This window comes from Ursus americanus, chromosome 4 (assembly GCF_024610735.1).
Source record: "Ursus americanus isolate L20-20 chromosome 4, mUrsAme1.1.p, whole genome shotgun sequence".
NCBI lineage: Eukaryota > Metazoa > Chordata > Mammalia > Carnivora > Ursidae > Ursus > Ursus americanus.
Genome location: NC_142130.1, coordinates 71,697,288 through 71,711,087, shown reverse-complemented (window position 1 = coordinate 71,711,087; position 13,800 = coordinate 71,697,288).

Genomic DNA, 13,800 nt, shown 5'->3' with positions numbered 1-13,800 from the left:
TGAATATAATATGGGGATGTAGTGGTTAGAGAGAGAAAAATAATGTATATAAATTGTTTCTCACCATGTACACCTGAACAAATGAACTGTGTTAAATTGCTTATGTAAAGTAGGAGGACTGTTGTCATTCATGAATAAATAGCATTTATAACATTGCTGTTCTAAAGTAATAAATGAATTTGCTGGTGGCTCATGCACCAAATCAATTTTGGATGGGTCAGATGAACTAGATATTACACTATTATAATGGCTGTTTCCTCTTCAATTCAAAGAGAAACAATAGATAAAACATTTTATGCTGTGAATAACTTTCATAAAAATTTTTGACTATAGTTCATTTTGTTAACAAATATTTCTTGATCTTTATGTTAAGAATGACAGTAAGATTACAAATATTTCTAAAATTTTTCAACAATTTATTCAAATTATGAAATTAAGATTATCTTGTCATAGTTATAGGTTCATTAACATATATACTTGGTTCGTGACCCCATAGCGTATTAAAGGTTTTGTATTATTATTGAGTTAGGATGATTCACAGGAATTCAGAGGCAAGGTTAGGGTTAACGTTCTAACAAGCAGTTGGACTTTTAACATTGCAAATGGCATATGCAAAATGTCATATTATTATGGAAAAAAATGATATTCAACATAGGAGCCAACTTTCTTTTATACCAGTATACTCTCAGAGTCTTCACTAGATCACAGTCACAGTCTTTTAGAGACTGTGTATAAACACCCTACTCTTTTTCTTTCTTTCTTTCTTTCTTTCTTTCTTTCTTTCTTTCTTTCTTTCTTTCTTTCTTTCTTTCCTTCCTTCCTTCCTTCCTTCCTTCCTTCCTTCCTTCCTTCCTTCCTTCCTTCCTTCTTCCCTTTATATTTTATTTTTATTTTTTTTAAAGATTTTATTTATTTATTTGACAGCGACGGACAGCCAGTGAGAGAGGGAAAACAAGCAAGGGGAGTGGGAGAGGAAGAAGCAGGCTCCCAGCAGAGGAGCCTAATGCAGGGCTCGATCCCAGAACACTGGGATCACACCCTGAGCTGAAGGCAGACGCTTAATGACTGAGCCACTCAGGCGCCCCTCTTTCTTTCCCTTTAATGTTGATATTTATCACATTTCAGATCTCATCCCTGTTGCTCCCTGTCACATATTTGAGTGGTAGAACAAGATCAAACTTATGTTTGCAGGGGTGCCTGTGTAGCTTAAGCACCTGCCTTTGGCTCAGGTCATGATCCCAGGGTCCTGGGATCAAGCCCCGCCTTGGGCTCCCTGCTCAGCAGGAATCCTGCTTCTCCCTCTCACACTCCCCCTCACTTGTGTTCCCTCTCTCGCTGTCTCTCTGTCTGTCAAATAAATAAAATTTTAAAAACAAACAAACAAACAAAAATACTTATGTTTACAGAATCATAGAGTCCTATTAATTTTACTATTTAATCTTTTGCTGACATTAAACACATGATTGCTATTTAATAAATGTAATTCTATTACCTGTAAGTTATTTTTATATGGGTTAAAATATATATTTATGTATAGACTTCCACAGCTTTTTAATTCTCATTTGAAGTATTTATATAGTTTAATTAATGAATGGCTTAAGTCTCTTTTTCCTCTGTGACTCCAGTGTGGAGAACCACTCTACCCTGAGGAATAACCACATATTAGCTATATGGGAAGCATTTTTATGTATTTATAGGATGACAAATTTTACCTGCTTTGCATCTCCTAAACAAAAAGCTTGTCAATTTGAAACCATGGGAAATTTCTATACTTATACTTAGTTATATAAAGCATTACGTAAGAGTTCTTTCTGCACTATTCACTTGCTTTCTCCTCTCTTTTTATTTTTCTCATTCTCCATCCAAGCCAGAGTAATACTTACCTGTGATACAAGTACTTGTATTTCCTGTAGCACCTGCCAGATTGATGGCCACATAGATAATGAGCTAAACTTCTTAGAGGAGTCAAACTGAAGAGAGTGCAGCAGGGATAGAAGAGATGGACAAGAATATGGTGGAACATTTATCATTAGATAAGATATCTATTCCAGGGATAAAAGACAAGCAATGAAATTTTTGCAACTCTAAAAGAGGAAAATGGTGGCTACTCCACTAAGGGTCAGGCAAACCATTTATGAGAGCAGCAATTTCACAATCAATGGAACAGAGTACATATGGTAGAATTATTTCCCCAGCAGTAGCAATTTGGGTGATTACTGTCTTTAATATGTTGGCTTACTTTTACCTTTCCTTGTTCAATTTTTAGGTTCAACATAATAAAGAAATATTATTGGATAGTAAGGAAGGAGAAGGAAAATAATTGTTTAACTGTAAATAGCAAAGCATCTGTGTGATTCATTCCCAAATTCTTAATAATCACGGAAAATAATTACAGTACTCTGTTCTAAAAATGGTACAGAAATAATTATTAGGCAGATGTACAGCTATTTGTCATTGAGGTTGGACAATTTCATTTATAAACTAACGTGTTTATGTAACAGCCCTGGATCAAACCTACACCATCTGCGTTGGTTAAAAAAGCTTATTTGGGACATGTGCTGCCTACAGTACTGAAACAATTCTTTTGTTTCACTAACAATCGGGGATGTTGTTCTGTGTGATTGGAACCCTGGCATTTTACTCTTCATTTACCCTGGGGAAAAACTCATTTGAATAGTTATCCTATTATCCACATGTAATTCACTGAGGGCCATACAATGTTCTGTGATAAATTATTTAAACATCATGTCATGAATACTAAGGTATGTGTCTTACAGAACTCTAGAACTAGACCTTGGAGGCAGACTACCTCTGAAATGTGGCTAAGTCAACCGCCAGCCAGACTCTCTGGATTCAGATTCTGACTTGACTATTTAGACAAGTTGGAAAAGTTATTGAACTCTCAGGGCCTCAATCTATTTTCCTTTAAATTAGGCATAGTGATTTTTTATCTTATAGAATTGATGTGAAGATTAAACACTAATGCGTGGAAAAGACATTTGTAACGCTATATGCCCTGTTGTAAGCAGTCAAATACCAGCTCTCATTTTCTAAGTTAGCTCCCTCATTTTACATAAAGGAAGCAAGGCTCTGATACTTTGAAAGGCATTGATGCCAAATGTAAAAAGAACAAATTTGGTGTCAATCAACTGAGTTTAAATTCAGCTCCTCCCGTTACTAGTTATGTGGCTATTACTTCAAATGTTACCAAATGTAAAATGAGGGAAACAATTTCTTATTCTTACCAGGTGATTTGTCGATGATGTCCAGGAAAATATTTAGGGTATCCTTGTTTTACTTTTTTTGTATATTTTTCAGTCTTGTGTGGGATTTCCTCTATGACCCAAGAAAAGAGATCTTTTTTTTTTTTTTTTTGTATTGTTTTCAGAAGTTTTTATTTGTCGTTGTTGTTATTATTATTATTACCTGCAGAGGGACAAGAGAATGCATCCTATCTTTTGCTACTTTTTGGAATGTAGTAAATTCTTTGTGGCCTCAAACATTTCATTTTTTATAAATAATCAATGGATGTTTGAAAGTAGACTGTGTTCTGTTCTCTTTTTCAAGATACAGAGCTTGGTATATACTATTAGATGTTTCTTAGTTATTTCTGTTTTACTTATTTTTGTCCCTTTAATTTTCATGGGTGGGGATATAAGATTAATGCATTTGTCTTTTTTTCCTTATATGTTCTCTCCAGTTTGCTTTATGCCTGTTGATACGGTGGCATTATTGGCATAGATGTTCTCTGTGAACTGCAATTTACAACAATAAAAAAAGTACCCTTCTTCAATCTCTCTGTTTTGTGTCCTGACTTCATGTTTGCCTGATAAGAGATTTCAATCCTAGATTTCTTTTTGTGTGAATCTTTTGTATACTTTAGCATATTGGTTTTCACTTTTCTAAATTGTATTGTTAATGTATATTTTTTGTAGAGCCTAGAGTTGGGTTTTACTCTAGGCAAACATAGGGAAGTCTTTTATGTATTGTGTGATAGTTTGATCTTAGTTCTAGCATGTTATTTTATGTCTTACAGTATTTTTAATTTACGTTTGTATTTTTTTATTTATTATAATTGTGTTCTTTTTTTTTTTTTTAAAGATTTTATTTATTTATTTATTTGACAGAGATAGAGACAGCCAGCGAGAGAGGGAACACAAGCAGGGGGAGTGGGAGAGGAAGAAGCAGGCTCCCAGTGGAGGAGCCTGATGTGGGGCTCGATCCCATAATGCCAGGATCACGCCCTGAGCCGAAGGCAGACGCTTAACCGCTGTGCCACCCAGGCGCCCCTTGTTATAATTCTGTTCTGATGTTTATCTTTGTCACTATAATTTTATAGAACTCTATGTAATATTGTTAATCTCCTATTTTTAAATAGTCCCTTCTTATCCAATCAGTGATAAAAATTAGTATATTTATCCTTGTTTGTCTCCTTTTTCCTCCTTTGTCACCTAATTTTAGCGGATTTATTAGCTTTCTGAAGTGTCCACATTTATAATGGTGAATATACTTATACATCTATTGCTTGTTAACTTTTATGATATGTTTTTACTCCAGCTACTAAAGGTTCAGGGATCAGTGAGCTGACTTTCCTTCCACCTTGTACCCCATTCCCCCTCTCAGTTTGTGTTATGCCATTTCTGAAACGCCAGTGGAAAGATATTTACATTCTGTTCTGAAACCCTAGACATTTCTTTCAATTATGGTAGTGCAGTTAAAAGATTCAACTTTTTTTCACAAATACTTTTCACCTTTCACAAATAAAAATAGAGGATACCCACTTAAATTTGAGTTTCAAATAAATATAGAATAAATTTTTAAGGCTAAAATGTTTCATGAAATATTAGGAATATTAGGCATCTTGTTATTTTATCTGGTCATCCCATGCAGAGTTCTTTCACCAAAGATTTTTAGTTGTTCCTGGATTGTTTGGAGTTTGGCCTCTAGCAGATCCCTAAAGAATGACTCAGCAACAGTGTGCAAGTTCAAACTGTGTACCTGGTAACTTTGTACTCGGAAGACAGGTCGGGTGTGTAAAAACAGTTTTCTGGGGGCGCCTGGGTGGCACAGCGGTTAAGCGTCTGCCTTCGGCTCAGGGCGTGATCCCGGTGTTATGGGATCGAGCCCCACATCAGGCTCCTCCGCTATGAGCCTGCTTCTTCCTCTCCCACTCCCCCTGCTTGTGTTCCCTCTCTCGCTGGCTGTCTCTATCTCTGTCAAATAAATAAATAAAATATTTAAAAAACAAAAGACAAAAAAAAAAAAACCACCCAGTTTTCTTAACACTTTTTTTTGGGGGGTGGGGGTAGATGTTTTCTCACTATCCTGTGATAACTGGATGATGCTGTATAACCAGAAACTGATCAGATTGTTCCTTCTTTCATAAGACTTAGTATTTTTCCCTTCTACACAAAGCATCTTTCATTTGAATTTATACACCTTTCTAGGATTTGTTCCATTGACTATTGTGTGTCGTTTGTACCTAGAATAAAATGTCCTCTTTTAATTTTAGAAGTCATGTCTTCTTTTGTTTCTGAAAAATTTTCTTCTATTTTTATATATTTATGTTCCATTATTTTGATTTTCTTTGTTAGAGAGATCAACCAAGCTTATAATAAATTTCCTTTGATTGTTTTCTATGCCTGTCATTTTAATTCATTTTTTCTCTTTTTAAAAATTTGTGTTCATTTTAACTATTTCTATTACCTATTCTTTTTCAATTTCTGCTCTCTTTGTTCCTCAATATTATTTTAGTCATTTATGTTCTTTCCTGTGCTCCTTTCAGATTCACTTTATTTCTATGATATTTTAACATTTTCTTCCATTTTTTTTTACTGAACTCCCCTGGCTCAATTTTTAAATCTTTCTCAGTTGTTTGTCATTTATTCCCTGAACTCTTGGCCTTCCATCTTGTGTTCTTGATTCATTGAAGCAATTACTCTTTTTAACTCATGGTGAAAATATATGGTCACAATTTTTATTTTCTCCCTAGTAACAATTTTTCTGTTGGGAATTTTTCATGTTCTGTGTATGTTTTCTCTCTTCTTTTACTCCTTTAAAAAATTTTGTGCATATCTTATTCATATTTCTTAAATTAATCATCATTGAAGGGATGATATTTTCATGGGTCAGCTATTGTTCAGGCAGGGTGTTAAGGCTGGGTTCAAGGCTAATTGCAGTTTTTCTTATAATACTGATTTTCTTCTGTGTACGTTCAATTATTCTTTACTTCTCCCCATCCAATGAGTTGGGCAACTTCATGGGATTTTGTTGTTGTTGTTATTTCTTTGCTGTTGCTGTTTAATTGCTTATTTATTTATTTATATTTATTTTTTTAGATGGCAAAGTTTTCTTTTCTTCTGCATTCACTATGACAAGCTGGTTAACTGGTTTCTGCAAGATGACTTATCTATTAATTCCTTATTTAGCCCTACTTCCTCTGTTTCTCAGACCTAAACTGAATTCAGTATTCTCCTGCTCCCAGGTGGTATAGTCCTATTCTCATTTTTAAAAAAGAGAATCCTGAGTTTGTTTCTCCAGGATTGGCCCTCATCTTGAAGAAGTTCATTTTTGCTTCCTCTTTCTGAGATGCTTCATGCTCCGTTCGTATTCTCTGATATTAGCTTTTTCCTAACCTTTTCCTACTTGATCCCTGTTTTGATCCCTTTGACCACATTTCTGCCTATGGAGGTGGAGGTATTACATGGTTCCCAGTTTTGCCAACATACAAAATAATGTTGTTGTTGTTGTTCCTCTGTTGGTTTTTGGATGACTTCATAGAAATCCTTATTTTATGCTAAATGTTGAAACCTATATATTCACTGTTGTACCTTTTAGCAAAAACTTGTTCAGTGAAGAAAAATAATCACTAACTTAATAAGATTTGTCTTAAAAATAATGAGGTATTTTTTCCTTGTTTAACCAAACGGGATTAAAATGAAAGATGTATAAGAAAATCATTATGTTCAAAGCTAAAAGTTTTTTTTGAAAAACAAAACAAAACAAATTACCTAATTGAAAAATGCGGAAACTATTCAAGGAAGCCAAGTAACAGGTTTTGAAGAACTTCTCTGCATCTAACTAGTTTTTCTGCTCTCTTCTTGCTGATTTCAAGGAAATATTTTGATTTTGTTAGCTTGGCTGACATTTACAACTGATCGTTGAGGTCCACTGGGATTATTTATCTCATGATAACTCTTAGTACTTCTCTGATGATAAGTCCATCCAGTATTCTGTGCTCCTACTGTCCTAAGATTTGCTTTTTGTAATTATTTCTATGCTAAGGTGGCTTGTTATAAAAACATCAGGGCAAATTCACAGCCTATCCTACACATTAAATTAGGGACCAGAATAACACTTACTGTACATGTTCACACTCACTATTTGATAGAACATTCAGGGGACAGCAGAATCAATGGAAAAAAATTATTTTTTCTCTACATTGTTTTTTCAACTTCTCTAAAGTCCAACGATGAATAGTATTACTCTTCATTAGTTTCAGATAGTGTTCTATGCAATGAGATTTTAGTAAAACATACCAAGTTAGTTCAGCAAAGGAAGGTCAAGGTGAATTCTTTTCTCAAATGAACCTGGAAAAATATTTCACAATTAAAACTCAGTGCTTAATTTTATATATATTTTTTCTGATCTGAAGAAAAATCTGTAAATAATTTGTAATAAAATTCACCAATCTAAACACAGTAACATTTTTAAGTTAGGGTTGTAATTTCTGTCTGGGTCTTACGCTCTGTTACATCACCAGTGTTCTGATTTTTTTCTTCCTAAGCGTAGGTATTCAATTAAACTAAATGGTTTGTTTATTGTAAAGTACAAATGTCTTAGACCATCAAGATAATTTTAAGAGGAAAAATAGCATTGCCAGCATTTAGTATCAAGAGAAGGGAGTAAAACAGGCTGTTTGTGTTTATGCTTAAAAAGTGTGATTATCACACAAATAATTTGAGAGTAGGAGTGTCAGCATAGGGCAATCTGCTAATTTGCAATTATTGCAAAAGGTATACTTCAAAACAGGAAAAGATTTAAAATTTTTCATTAACACATTTATTGGAAAGGCAGTGCCTTCATGACTTATTAAACTAAGTTTAAACAAGGAATATAGAAATAGAAATGTAATTCTTATGGTTTATCGGGTTAGGAACCACAGTCTCCTAACTTTTGAGGGAATACAGTATCACATGCAAATTATCCCTAAATTTAGATCTCCTCTTGGATATTTATTATCATTAAGCACTATTACTTGCCTGCTGTTTATAGATATGCAATAAAAGGTGATCATGGTTAGCATCCAGGGTGGTGGAAGCATATTAATCTCTATCTGGCGTCATTAGCTTGGGAAAACAAAAGGTTCATTTGGCACTGAGCATCTGTGTAATATATTGTTGTGAGATGGCCAACCACATGTTCTTTCCCTATCTATTATTAGATAATTGTTGATATATGATTAAGGGTAAATGAAGGAGGGACTCTGTTGTGGTCAAATTCTAGCATCAAAGATTCTTAGTCATAGTGAGAGGGCTTAGATACCCAGAAGAAAAAAAGCAAAGCTTTTCCTTAAAGATGATCTGCCACAATGATTTCCTATTTACTGGTGGGCGAAATGATCAGACTTTGGGAAGTTTTGGATTGATCTGCTTATACTAACCTCAATGCCAGGTACATCTGTATCAGCAGTGGCTTTCAAAAGCCACTTCTAAAAGCTGGAAAAGCTACATGCTGACCTTTTCACAAAGTTAAATCCCATTTTATTCTTTCAGAGCTGTCAAATTAATAATCACAGCTCGTTTTGTAGGAGAACTATTTCTTGAGATGTGTTTAATTTTTTTTTTAATTAGCAGCCCTTTTTTTTATTACTACATTGAAAGGATTTTGGTAAATTGTCACTAAGTTGTACCCCTTAAAACAAATGAACTAGAAAGTGGGACATAACTATTGTCTAACATATATAATTTTATGAAATATAAACATTTGAACAATTTGACTATTATGGTACAGTTGGACAAGTTCATATGGAAAAACAAATGAATATTCATTTCTTATTCTACAACCAAATAGCTATGGCTTTCTTGAATGTGATTTGAGGTAAAAACGAACAAGTAAAATTAATTGAAAACATAATGCCAAGACAGTAAGTTAAGATATATAGAAGAAAACCGATCAGTGAACACGGTCCATTATTCAAGTGCCTTCTATGCCTTTTTAGGACTGTGAGTTCATATAGATTTTAATGCAAATTGCCATGTTATATCAATAGCAAATCTGTTTTACGAAACTTCTCTGAAGCCTGGGTACTTTTAAAAGCAGAGGGTAAAATGATCCTTCAAGATGTGTATGTTTTAAAGCATTTTTACTAGGTGAAGTAGCAAGGCTGAAGTGAGTGTCATTTACACACGGTATGCATGTGTGTTTGGTTAGTTATGCTTAATAGAAAATGTGGCCTTCATGGCAAACAGCTCTTCAGGCTTCTCTTATAAAAAAAGGAGACACGAAGAGGATAATACTAAACAAAGAACTGCTCAGTTTCTAGCCTTTGGAGGAAGAGCACATAAATCTTTCCTCTCAAACCAGTGACATTATATTAATTTACAGTTAACTGTTTTCCAATTCAAAATCTGCATTGGGGAAACCTTTTAGGAAATTATCTTGCCTAGCTGAAAAGATGAAATCTCTAATAACTCGCCATTGTGTCTAAAGAAAGTTGATTTACAGGCCCATTCTTTCCCTGAAGGAAAGGTTATCCCCAAGGGTGTGTGTGTATATGTGTGTGTGTGTGTGTGAGAGAGAGAGAGAGAGAGAGAGAGAGCAAGAGAGAGCTTGTGTTTAGATGGATTCTCTGGAAGAGACTCTTAACTCGTGTTGGAAATTTACATACAGCCATGTTGGTTGGGTGATCTCAGTCAAAACTTCTTCACTTACTGGCATGTAGTCAAGGGTTATAAACTGCTGCTTCACTATTGCATTGTACATTTACTGAAATAAAAATAAAAGAGAATTTAAAAATACTTACCCAATGCTTCAAGTGTAGATGTGCCTCACTCCTTGGAAATTATTTGCGTTATTTTCTTCACATAAAAGGAATGAAAATGGTGATTGTGATTCAAGAGTTTGCATGTACAGCAAAAACTTGTGAATAATCATGGTTTGTAGTTATCATTCTTCTGAACTTCAGGGCATTCAGAGATACCAACAAATTCATTGCTGTACGGTTATACTCTATGAAAACACAGAACAGGATAAAACAAAAGATTTGTCATTTCAAAAAAAAATTCTCGAGATCTAGGGACTTTCTTCTCATTGAAATTTGAAAGTGTAATTTCCATAGTTGCATTTTTTTGTGACTTTGGCAAGGATAACCTAGTTCACATTTCCATCTATTGAGGACCAAAGCCTCTGTTCAAATGATGTGAGAAAAATTCTCTGGCATCTATAGCACCACAGTAAAAAGCAAACAATTTGCTGCTACACACTAGGGAATGAGATGGCATAGACTTTAAGGGAATTAAACTTTCATTTTATATAGGGTAATTCCAGGGTGAATTTTGCTTCAGTATTCATAATCTTAAAAGAAATGTGTTCAATTCTTATATTCAGATGTGTCTTTGTAATTGGAGGCCCCTTGAAATACACTACTCAGTGTCCTAGACTTTAACTCCAATAACACTAGGTAATGAAGATAATTCTGTACATTTGTACTGTGCTTCAGAATACACATGGGTGCTTTCACATTTATAACTTTATATTCAGGATTGAACTGAGTTTAGGAAGGAGAATTCTTCTCATATGCATTTGAAAAGTGGTTAAACAAGCCCAGTGAGGCACTGTGACTGCTAAATCCAGTAGCTAGAGAGAGAGCATGGTTCTTTTGTAAGAGCAGAAAAGGAAGACCTAAAATACTTAGAGCTGTGCCTCTTGAGCCAGTAACCTTGATGACTGAAGTCATTCCTCAAATGCTTGGAAGTTTTCTAGAATGTCGATTTAACTCTCCTTCGTATCAGTTAACAAAGTTAGTTCTTGAACCTTGTCCTACCACAACGATATTTTCATATCTTTTGCCTTACCTCTAAATTATTTTGATATATTTTAGTTGCAAGTCTCCCTTATGCCAAAGCACCAATGCATCTGAAGTGTAAAAATAGCATGAACTAAAACAAATTTTGAAAGAAACAATATGAGAAAGTTCTCAGCTGCTAGCATTGGAGAACATATCAAAAAAGTGAAATACTATCATTACCCTTCATATTGAAAAAATATATTAAGTCTGACAGTATTAATTTTGGAAAGGTTGTGGAGACATGGATACCTCCATATATGCCTGCTAGGAGTACAGAGTAGTGTACCTCTGAAGAGCCAATTGCCAGTCTCTAGAAAATACATAAACATGTATGTAAATTATGCCCCAGAAATCCCGTACTAGAAACTCTTGCCCACAAGAACAAGGTTTAGATTTGGATTTATTTCAGTGCTGTTTGTAAAAGTAAAACCATTGAAACAATGCTTATGCTAGTATTGCTATAATTTTATTTGGTAGCATGTTTCTCAGTTGAATGGAAATATATCTACGTAAAAATTTGAGGAAAAATAAAATATGTATGTTACAGAGGATATGATATAATTTATGTACATTTAAAGAACTTACATACTATATATACATGCATTTGTATATACATATACATGCATACATATGTATATATGCACGCACACAAGTATATATACATAGGTACAAGTATATATGTAGTTGACCTTGAACAATGCAGCAGTTAGAGGAACTGACCTCCATGTAGTTGAAAATCTGCATATAATTTTGACTTACCCAAAACTTAATAGCCTGCTGATGACTGGAAACCCTACTGATAACATGAGCAGTCAATTAGCACATATTTTATATGTTGTATGTATTTTTTATACTGTATTCTTACAGTAAAGTAAATCAGATAAAATGTTTAAGAAATTCATAAGGAAGAGACAATACATTTATGACACTGTACTATAAATAAACCTATCAATAAGTATACCTGTGAGTTTAAACCCATATTATTCAAGAGTACATATGTTTCAGTTATCATATCTGCATCCAGGGAAGGAAGTCAAAGAAGTAACATTATTAGCCCTTCTGTCGATATCTCCTTACATCTTTTTTTTTTTTTAAAGATTTTATTTATTTATTTGACAGAGATAGAGACAGCCAGTGAGAGAGGGAACACAAGCAGGGGGAGTGGGAGAGGAAGAAGCAGGCTCATAGCAGAGGAGCCTGATGTGGGGCTCGATCCCATAACGCCGGGATCACGCCCTGAGCCGAAGGCAGACGCTTAACCGCTGTGCCACCCAGGCGCCCCTCTCCTTACATCTTATTGGCCACAAACAGGCCACCTGACCGTCACTAATTACAAAAGAGCCTGGAAAATCATCTTCAAAAGAGGAAGAGGATTATTGTCGTTGGCTGGTACTAGTCATGAAATACATTCACGTCCCAAACAGAATGAGCAAATTATAGGCAAAAAGATAGACTTAAGCAACCAATAGTATCTGGCACTCAGTAAATCACACTGTTGAATGCAGTTCTGTTTTTTAATATTTACTGGTGGCTATAACCCTTGAATCCCCTCTTGATTTCAAGCTCTTTGTGCAGAGATCCTTTATTTAATGTTTCTCTCATGTCCCCAGAACATTCGGTGATGGCATATGGAAAGCACTTAAAAAATACTTGTTGATTAAATAAGCATTAAAAAGGAGGATTACAGTCTTGCAAATGAGAAATTTAACTTAGTATTTGACAGAAATTTTTTGGACTGCAATTGTCATATTTTTAAAAAATCACATAATTCATTTACATAGTATATGATATTATTTGTGCTAAAATTTAAAAAGTAACTTTTACTATTTCTTTTGCATAATTGCTTGGGATTGAAAAATCTGTCTATGATATGCTATTAGATTGCAGCATAATGTCTATTTGTTACAGTAGAATTTATGAAAGGAACATCATGTTTCAGCTTACCAATTCTTTTTTTTTTTTTAAAGATTTTATTTATTTATTTGACAGAGATAGAGACAGCCAGCGAGAGAGGGAACACAAGCAGGGGGAGTGGGAGAGGAAGAAGCAGGCTCATAGCGGAGGAGCCTGATGTGGGGCTCGATCCCATAACGCCGGGATCACGCCCTGAGCCGAAGGCAGACGCTTAACCGCTGTGCCACCCAGGCGCCCCTCAGCTTACCAATTCTTAAATTAGAACTTGTTTTATAAATTGAAAGACATCTTGAAGACCTAGGTAGACCGTTTGCTTTAGAAATTTAACAGACTTTATATATTATGGCTTTTCCTCAGGTTGGGTTTCCTGAAAAAAGAAATCTGAGGTAGAGATTTGTTTGCAGGAAGTTATTGGGGAGTAAACTGGGGATAAATCCCATATGGAAGTGAGGGTAGCAGGACTAGGCAGAGCAAAAAGTTGAATGACCATATGTGGTGAGGCAGTGTTACCTTTGGCAAGGGTAGTTCCAAGGCAGGGGACTCAACTGAGACCTGTCAGCAACTGACATTTCTGGATATGGACAGAGGACTACAATGTTTTCTGTAGATGTCGTTTCATCGGTCACTTTCGGCAAATACCCAACACAAACAGCAGATGAGTAGTAATACTCTTTCTCTGATCTTCTATCTCTTTTGATATGAAGTATAGCAGTACTTCGCATTCTTTCAAGCATGGTAGGAACAAAATCCTATTATTGCCAATTTAGTGATTCTATGCACAAAGTTTTATAAGTTGCACTGATGAATAATTATTTTAT